The sequence below is a fragment of the Podarcis cretensis genome, assembly GCF_951804945.1.
Source record: "Podarcis cretensis genome assembly, chromosome: 9".
Taxonomy (NCBI): domain Eukaryota; kingdom Metazoa; phylum Chordata; class Lepidosauria; order Squamata; family Lacertidae; genus Podarcis; species Podarcis cretensis.
This window is the reverse complement of record NC_137178.1, coordinates 81,550,045-81,557,500: the sequence shown is the minus strand read 5'-3', so window position 1 is coordinate 81,557,500 and position 7,456 is coordinate 81,550,045. Positions and strand designations below refer to the sequence as shown.

The following is a 7,456-nucleotide window of genomic DNA, read 5'->3' as shown; positions in this document are numbered from 1 at the left end:
GGTGTATAAATCAAAGGCTGGATGATGCAGAGCTATACCAAAATTTTGTAGCTGGTGGTGGAGCCTGTTTGCCGTTAAATTTCGGCATAACCCCTATCTACCGCACTCCGTCCTACTTAACATCGCTTATGGCCACGTCTCACCGATATGCCTTCATTAGAACTAGGTTTAATGTCTTTCCAACAAATGTGCTGAGACATAGATTCACTAAGGGCCAAGTCCCTTCAACGTGTGCTTGTGAAATGAAAACATCTGAATCTCTATATCATGTTATGTTTATCTGCCATTTGTACAGTTCAGCCCGTGCTAGCATACTAAACTCCATAATCCAGCCAATGGCTGACAAACCAGTAGACCTACAGCTTGCCTGGTTTCTTCAAGATGTGGATCCTTATAATACCCTACAGGTTGCTAAATTCCTAACAGCCGTCCTCTCGTACAAGAGACGGAATGGAATGTTAGCTGATTATTGATAGTTATAAGAATTTTCTATAACGACATCAGATACTGATTTTAGTGTAGTGCAATTTTTTTAAAAATTTTAATCTTAATCTTAAACTTTTCTTATGAATGGCTGATATTTGTCCTTGTGAGTTGTAAACTGTGCTATACTACATGTGGCTTGTACGAGTCCGCTGTTTTATTTGATTTGTTTTGTTGTGTTGTGTTTCATGATGGGCGTAAAGCCGAATAAACATTTTGATTTGATTTGAAGCCTGTCCAATAGTGGTGGAGTGGCGTAGATGAGTGTGGAGTCTTCTTTTGCCTCAAGGTGCAGGTACTCTGTCTGATTAGATGAACTGCTTCTGTAGATATCTGTATATATATTGAGCTCACAATAATAAATACTGCACTAAAGAACTTGGGACTCTGAGCATTCCACTAAAAGTGCCGCGAGGAATTTATGACAAGGACTTACCTTGTTGTGTCCAGGCTTGGATGTCTTCTGCTGGGAATAAAATGAAGAAAAGTGTCATGTTTCTTGTCTAGAGAACAGTTGCCATCTATCTGCCACTTGTCTTCTCTAAAAAGAACCTACATGCCTAGAAATAGACTTCTTGCAAAAATCATTTGGAGTAAAATCTATTGCAATCAATTCTTCTTCTTTTTTAAAGTAACACTCCAAAGAAGATTCAATAAATCCTCTGGACTGGGAGACACACCATTCATTTAAAGCACTTTGTTTCTTGCCATGAACAAACAGAATCTAGGCATTGTGGCTATTACTATTATTTATTAAATTTCTGTACTGCCCTTCATCCGAAGATCACTGGGCGGTTTACAATATAAAAACTCAAAAATACATACCATAATAACAAACAGACAATACCACTCCCAGTATGATTATTTATTAAATTTTCTGTTGCAGAAAGTATTTGCTTGCCTGCTCTGCCAAATGCCCAGGCCTGGCAAATTAACTGCTCTTGAGAGCAAAGAGGAAATATTGGCCATATCAGGCACAATACAGTCACAAAAACTTTTACTGCACAATATCGGATTCTCAAACGTTCCCAGATATCGGGAACGATCAGTTGCAAAAGTTAAAGAAAAAAAACATGCAACATTTCCTGGGGTCCAAGTCACCCCACCAAATCAAGTTCATGGATTGGTTCTTCTTCCGGTCTACAGATCCTGCACTGGTCGCCTTCTCTGCTTCCCCAAATTTGCCTGGTCCTCTTTTCAAGCCCCACCAGGAGAAAGTCGTCTCTTGCATCTGCAAATAGGACCTTCCTCCAAGCTGGGCTCCCAATAGTTCAGGCCGAGGCAAACACGGCCCTCCAGCTGTTTGGGGACTCCAATGCCCATCACCCCTGACCCGCTGGTCCTGTTTGCTAGGGATGGTGGGAGCTGTAGTCCCAAAACAGCTAGAGGGCTGGGTTTGCCTTTGCCTGTGATAGTTCATGGCAGTTCTCCTTCTACATGCTCCCACCAGCCCCAGGCAGCATATGGTCCAGAACATTTAGAGGGCACCAGGTTGGGGAATCCTGGTTCACGCTGCGCAACATCAGACCAGGGTGGCTAAAAATCAATGACCCCCTTTTTAAAAAATGGATTTCTTTGATTTAAATCACATTTTTTAAAAAATTAATTTGGATTTCCAAAATAAAATGCTTTTGGAGGAAAAATCTTCCGAAATATATATTTCTTTTTAAGTTGCATTATAGTCCAACGGCTATTCACTGGGAAGTAAGGATTTATTTAAAGTTTTTCATATATGCTAAAATTCATTCTAAGAATTTAAAAAAAATAAAGTTAACCACATCAGTTAACAAACATGGATATATATGCTATAATGTTATTGTTTTAGTTAAATAAATTGTTTAAATTCTAATTAAGAAAATGGTTGTTTTTCTTCCAATAAGGTACAGCAGAAAAGTTGTCCAAATATACAGTGGTAGCTCAGGTTAAGAACGTAATTCTTTCCAGAGGTCCGTTCTTAACCTGAAACTGTTCTTAACATGAAGCACCACTGTTAGAGGTACCGGTTGGTTGCTTGAGAGCAATCAGGAAATATGGCTCAAGAGTCTGTTTTCCAGCTTTCTTCTTAGTGATCAAAACCTTTAGAATGCAGAACACCTCTATTCCATGTCTTGCTCATTCACGGGCAGAATCTGAGAGTGGGCGGCCCTTCAACCTTCCCCAGCAGAGTAATTTCTTGGGGCCCAGTCTGCGCCTCCCCTCTCTGCGCGGAAACCTACTGCGCAAGGAAGGCTTGGGTAATGGGGGACCCCCCTCCTCACCGCTTTGCTCAGGCAAGGTGTCCTGGCACCGCCTTGCCTCCTCCGACCCCTGCATCTCCTCTCCTTCCTCCACCGAGGAAGTGCTGCTTCCCACGATCTTTGGGGGCTCTCTGTAATCCATCCGGCTTTTCCCCTCTCGCCCCTGAGCCGATGGCAGTTCTTAACCCGAGGTACTATTTCTGGGTTAGTGGAGTCTGTAACCTGAAGCGTATGTAACCTGAAGCGTCTGTACACAGTTAACTTATTATACCCCACAATAATTTCATAATTATCTGTCTATGCATTCCTAACAGTATAACCAAATCAGTAGTAAAAACTACTCTGGAAATTTATTATTCCCAAAATGAAACCTTCATCTGGTTGTAAATATTAAGATTATACAAGCAAGAATGTAAAAATATGCTTTAAATCGATTTGATTTCAATCAAATCCACCCTGCATCACACACACCTGGGGAGGTGGCTGGAGGTGTTGGAGGATGGTCTCCAAAATCTCCCTTTCATCCATCATCTCCAAAGCTTCTCTGACGGTTCTTCCTCCCAGCATTTTCTTACCCACCAACAAGTACTCTAAGTTTTCATCAGAGAGTTCTTCAGAAAGAAAGAGAGAGAGAGAGGTGAGTAAATGAGGCGGATGAGAGGGAAAGGTACCGTGTTTATCTATGTATAACACGCCCCCATGTATAAGACGCCCCCTATTTCTGGGCACTCAAAATTTAGAAAACGGGGGCAGATTGCCAAGACTTGTTAAGCTTTTTGGGGGAGGGGTTGCCCAGAGTGGTTGAGCTTTTTTGGGGGGGAGGGAGCCATTAATCAAATTGCACAATTGCAGGCAGGCATCAACCACCAAGTGTCACCTATTGTCTGCAAGTTGACAACAGCCCTTTCCACAGCAAAGAAATCATAGCTGGGAATCTCTTCCTGGCGGCTACAATCAAGCGCCCGTCCCCCCTCAGCACTCCCCCTGTAGAAGAGGAGCCCCAATTTGACACTTGATTTGGGGGGTAAAAAACCTCGTCTTATACATGAGAAAAGACGGCAAGTTCTTTCTCAGGGGGCTTCTCGCCTGTTGCAATGAGCGGGTGCATGCCATATCTGAAAAGGGATCATAGAACTGTAGCATCTGAAGGGACCTGCGGGGTCACCTAGTCCAACCCCCAACAATGCAGAACAGGGGCAGCCACCCGGAAGTCCCTGCTCCATGTTACACGCCTCTGAACAAGGAGGGGTGGGATGGCGGGGGGGGGGACTTCCACCCAGACATCAAGGAAACCAAGAGAGACCCTGACCTTGTATCATAATAATAAAAGGTAAAGGTAAAGGTACCCCTGCCCGTACGGGCCAGTCTTGACAGACTCTGGGGTTGTGCGCCCATCTCACTTAAGAGGCCAGGGGCCAGCGCTGTCTGGAAACACTTCCGGGTCACGTGGCCAGCGTGACATCGCTGCTCTGGCAAGCCAGAGCCGCACACGGAAACGCCGTTTACCTTCCCGCTGGTAAGCGGTCCCTATTTATCTACTTGCACCCGGAGGTGCTTTCGAACTGCTAGGTTGGCAGGCGCTGGGACCGAGCAGCGGGAGCGCACCCCGCCGCAGGGATTCGAACCGCCGACCTTTCGATCGGCAAGCCCTAGGCGCTGAGGCTTTAACCCACAGCGCCACCTGCGTCCCATCATAATAATAATAATTTATTATTTATACTCCGCCCATCTGGCTGAGTTTCCCCAGCCACTCTGGGCGGCTCCCAATCAAGTATTAAAAACAATACAGCGTTAAATGTTAAAAACTTCCCTAAACAGGGCTGCCTTCAGATGTCTTTTAAAGATAGGATAGCTACTTATTTCCTTCACATCTGAAGGGAGGGTATTCCACAGGGTGGGCGCCACCACCAAGAAGGCCCTCTGTCTGGTTCCCTGTAACCTTACTTCTTGCAATGAGGGAACCGCCAGAAGGCCCTCGGTGCTGGATCTCAGTGTCCTGGCTGAATGATGGGGGTGGAGAGGCTCCTTCAGGAATACTGGACCGAGGACGTTTAGGGCTTTAACACTTTGAATTGTGCTCGGAAACGTACTGGGAGCCAATGCAGATCTCTCAGAACCAGTGTTATTTGGTCCCGGCGGCTGCTCCCAGTCACCAGTCTAGCTGCCGCATTCTGGATTAATTGCAGTTTCTGGGTCACCGTCAAACGTAGCCCCACGTAGAGTGCGTTGCAGTAGTCCAAGCGGGAGATAACTAGAGCATGCACCACTCTGGTGAGACAGTCTGCAGGCAGGGAGGGTCTCATCCTGCATACCAGGTGGAGTTGGTAGACAGCTGCTATGGATACAGAAGTAACCTGTGCCTCCATGGACAGCTGTGAGTCCAAAGTGACTCCCAGGCTGCGCAGGGGCACAGTTACCCCATTCAGGACCAGGGAATCCCCCACACCCACCAGCCCCCTGTCCCCCCAAAACAGGACTTCAGTCTTGTCAGGATTCAACCTCAATCTGTTAGCCACCATCCATCCTCCAACCGCTTCCAGGCACTCACACAGGACCTTCACCGCCTTCACTGGTTCTGATTTAAAGGCGAGGTAAAGCTGGGTGTCATCTGCATACTGATGAACACCCAGCCCAAACCCCCTGATGATCTCTCCCAGTGGCTTCATATAGATATTAAAAAGCATGGGGGAGAGGACGGAACCCTGAGGCACCCCACACGTGAGAGCCCAGGGGTCTGAACACTCATTCCCCAACACCACTTTCTGGGCACGGCCCAGGAGAAAGGAGCGGAAGCACCGTATAACAGTGCTCCCAGCTCCCAGCCCCTCTAGATGGTCCAGAAGGATGTTATGGTCGATGGTGTCAAAGGCCGCTGAGAGATCCAGCAGAACTAGGAAACAGCTCTCACCTTTGTCCCTAGCCCGCCGGAGATCATCAACCAGTGCGACCAAGGCAGTTTCAGTCCCATGGTGAGGCCTGAATCCCGATTGGAAGGGATCCAAATGGTCCGTATCCTCCAGGCATGCTTGGAGATGTTCGGCAACCACCCACTTAACCACCTTGCCCAAGAATGGTAAATTTGAGACTGGGCGATAGTTGGCCAAATTGGCTGGGTCTAAAAAAGTTTTTTTAAGAAGCGGTTTAATGACCGCCTCTTTCAGTGGGTCTGGGAAGGCTGCCTCACAGAGAGAAGCATTCACTACCCCGCAGAGCCCATCGCCCAGCCTTTCCCGGCTCGTTTTTATCAGCCAGGATGGGCAAGGATCAAGGAGACAGGTGGTTGGTTTCACTTGTCCAAGCAGCCTGTCCACATCTTCGGAGGTAACAGATTGGAATTGATCCCATGTAACAGGACTAGACAGAACTAGACAGTGCTACTCTCCCGCCCTGTCCCTGCTCCCACTGTGGAGTCTACATCCTTCTGAATCTGAGCGACTTTATCTGCAAAAAACTTTGCAAAAGCACTGCAGGAGATCTTGGGGTCCCTACCAGGCCCTGGTGGTGCAAGTGGTTCTGATAGATTGTGAACCACCTGAAAAAGTCTCCCGCTGCTGTTTTCTGCATTGCCACTTGGTAGGCTCGACGTTGAGCTCTAGCCCGTGTCCAGTCTGATTCAGAGTGAGTTTTCCGCCACCAGCGCTCTAGCCATCTCAACGATGGTTTCATCGCCCTCAGCTCTGGAGAAAACCATGGGGCTGTCCAGGCTCCATGCAATCAGAGAGGGCGCTTCGGAGCCAGACAGTCAATAGCCCTGGTTAACTCCGCATTCCAACGGGCCACCAGGGAATCAGCCAAGAGGCCACCAACTTGGGATAAAACATCCCCTACCGCTCTCTGGAAACCAGTTGGATCCATTAAGTAGCAGGGGCGGACCATCCGAATCGGTCCCACCTCCCTGCAGAGGGGAAGGGTCGCGGAGAAGTCCAGTTGCACCAGGAAGTGATCTGACCATGGCACTTCTTTTGTTTCGCTTTTAGTTAGTGTCAGATCACCAACATCCGTAGAGGTAAACACCAAGTCTAAGGCCAAGGGGAACCCAAGAGGGATCTGGTTCTGCCTACTCACCTGGGAACGCTGGCCCAGAGTCCTCAAGGCTCTTCTTTTTTGAGGGCCGCTGCTGGCTTGGGTCTTGCTTCACCAGCCCTGGCAAGACTAGGGGTCTGGCCTCTGCCGGTCTGGCCTCTGCCGCTGATGGGGTAGGCTTTGCCAATGCCGGCAGTAGGGCAGGGGCCTCGTCCTCATATGAGGGGTAGATCTTTTGATTTCTCCTCCTGCCCTCTGTGGCTGATGTTGAAGGCTTTGCCAATGCCGGCAGTAGGGCAGGGGCCTCCTCCTCGTATGAGGGGTAGATCTTGTTCTTCTTTTTTCTTTTTAGAAAAAAAGCCATCCTGCAAGATGCAAAAAGATTAGGAATTATTGGGAAATGATATATAATGAATTGAAAAAACTGTTTAAAAAGACTTTTGTTAAGAAACCAGAAGCATTCCTTCTAGGAATTTTAGACCAAGATGTAAAAAAAGAAAATTGGAAATTATTTATGTATGCAACAACAGCAGCAAGAATTTAATTAGCACAAACTTGGAAGACAGAAGAAATACCAACGAAAGAACAATGGCAAGGGAAACTTATGGAATATGCAGAACCGGCAAAACTAACAGAAAAATTACATGAAAAGGACAACAAAGACTTTAAAAGAGAATGGGAACCATTTACAACATATATGAAGAGGCAACATA

General features: G+C 47.0%; 1 long non-coding RNA gene across 1 annotated transcript; it reads right to left on the bottom strand.

The window, feature by feature from the left end:
- Window positions 1-919: 919 nt before the first annotated feature.
- LOC307223847 lies at window positions 920-6,855 on the bottom strand. The gene is made up of 3 exons (XR_013842298.1): window positions 6,786-6,855; window positions 3,192-3,331; window positions 920-946 (listed from the first exon to the last, which is right to left on the bottom strand). It is a non-coding gene; the product is annotated as an uncharacterized lncRNA (long non-coding RNA).
- Window positions 6,856-7,456: the final 601 nt, after the last annotated feature.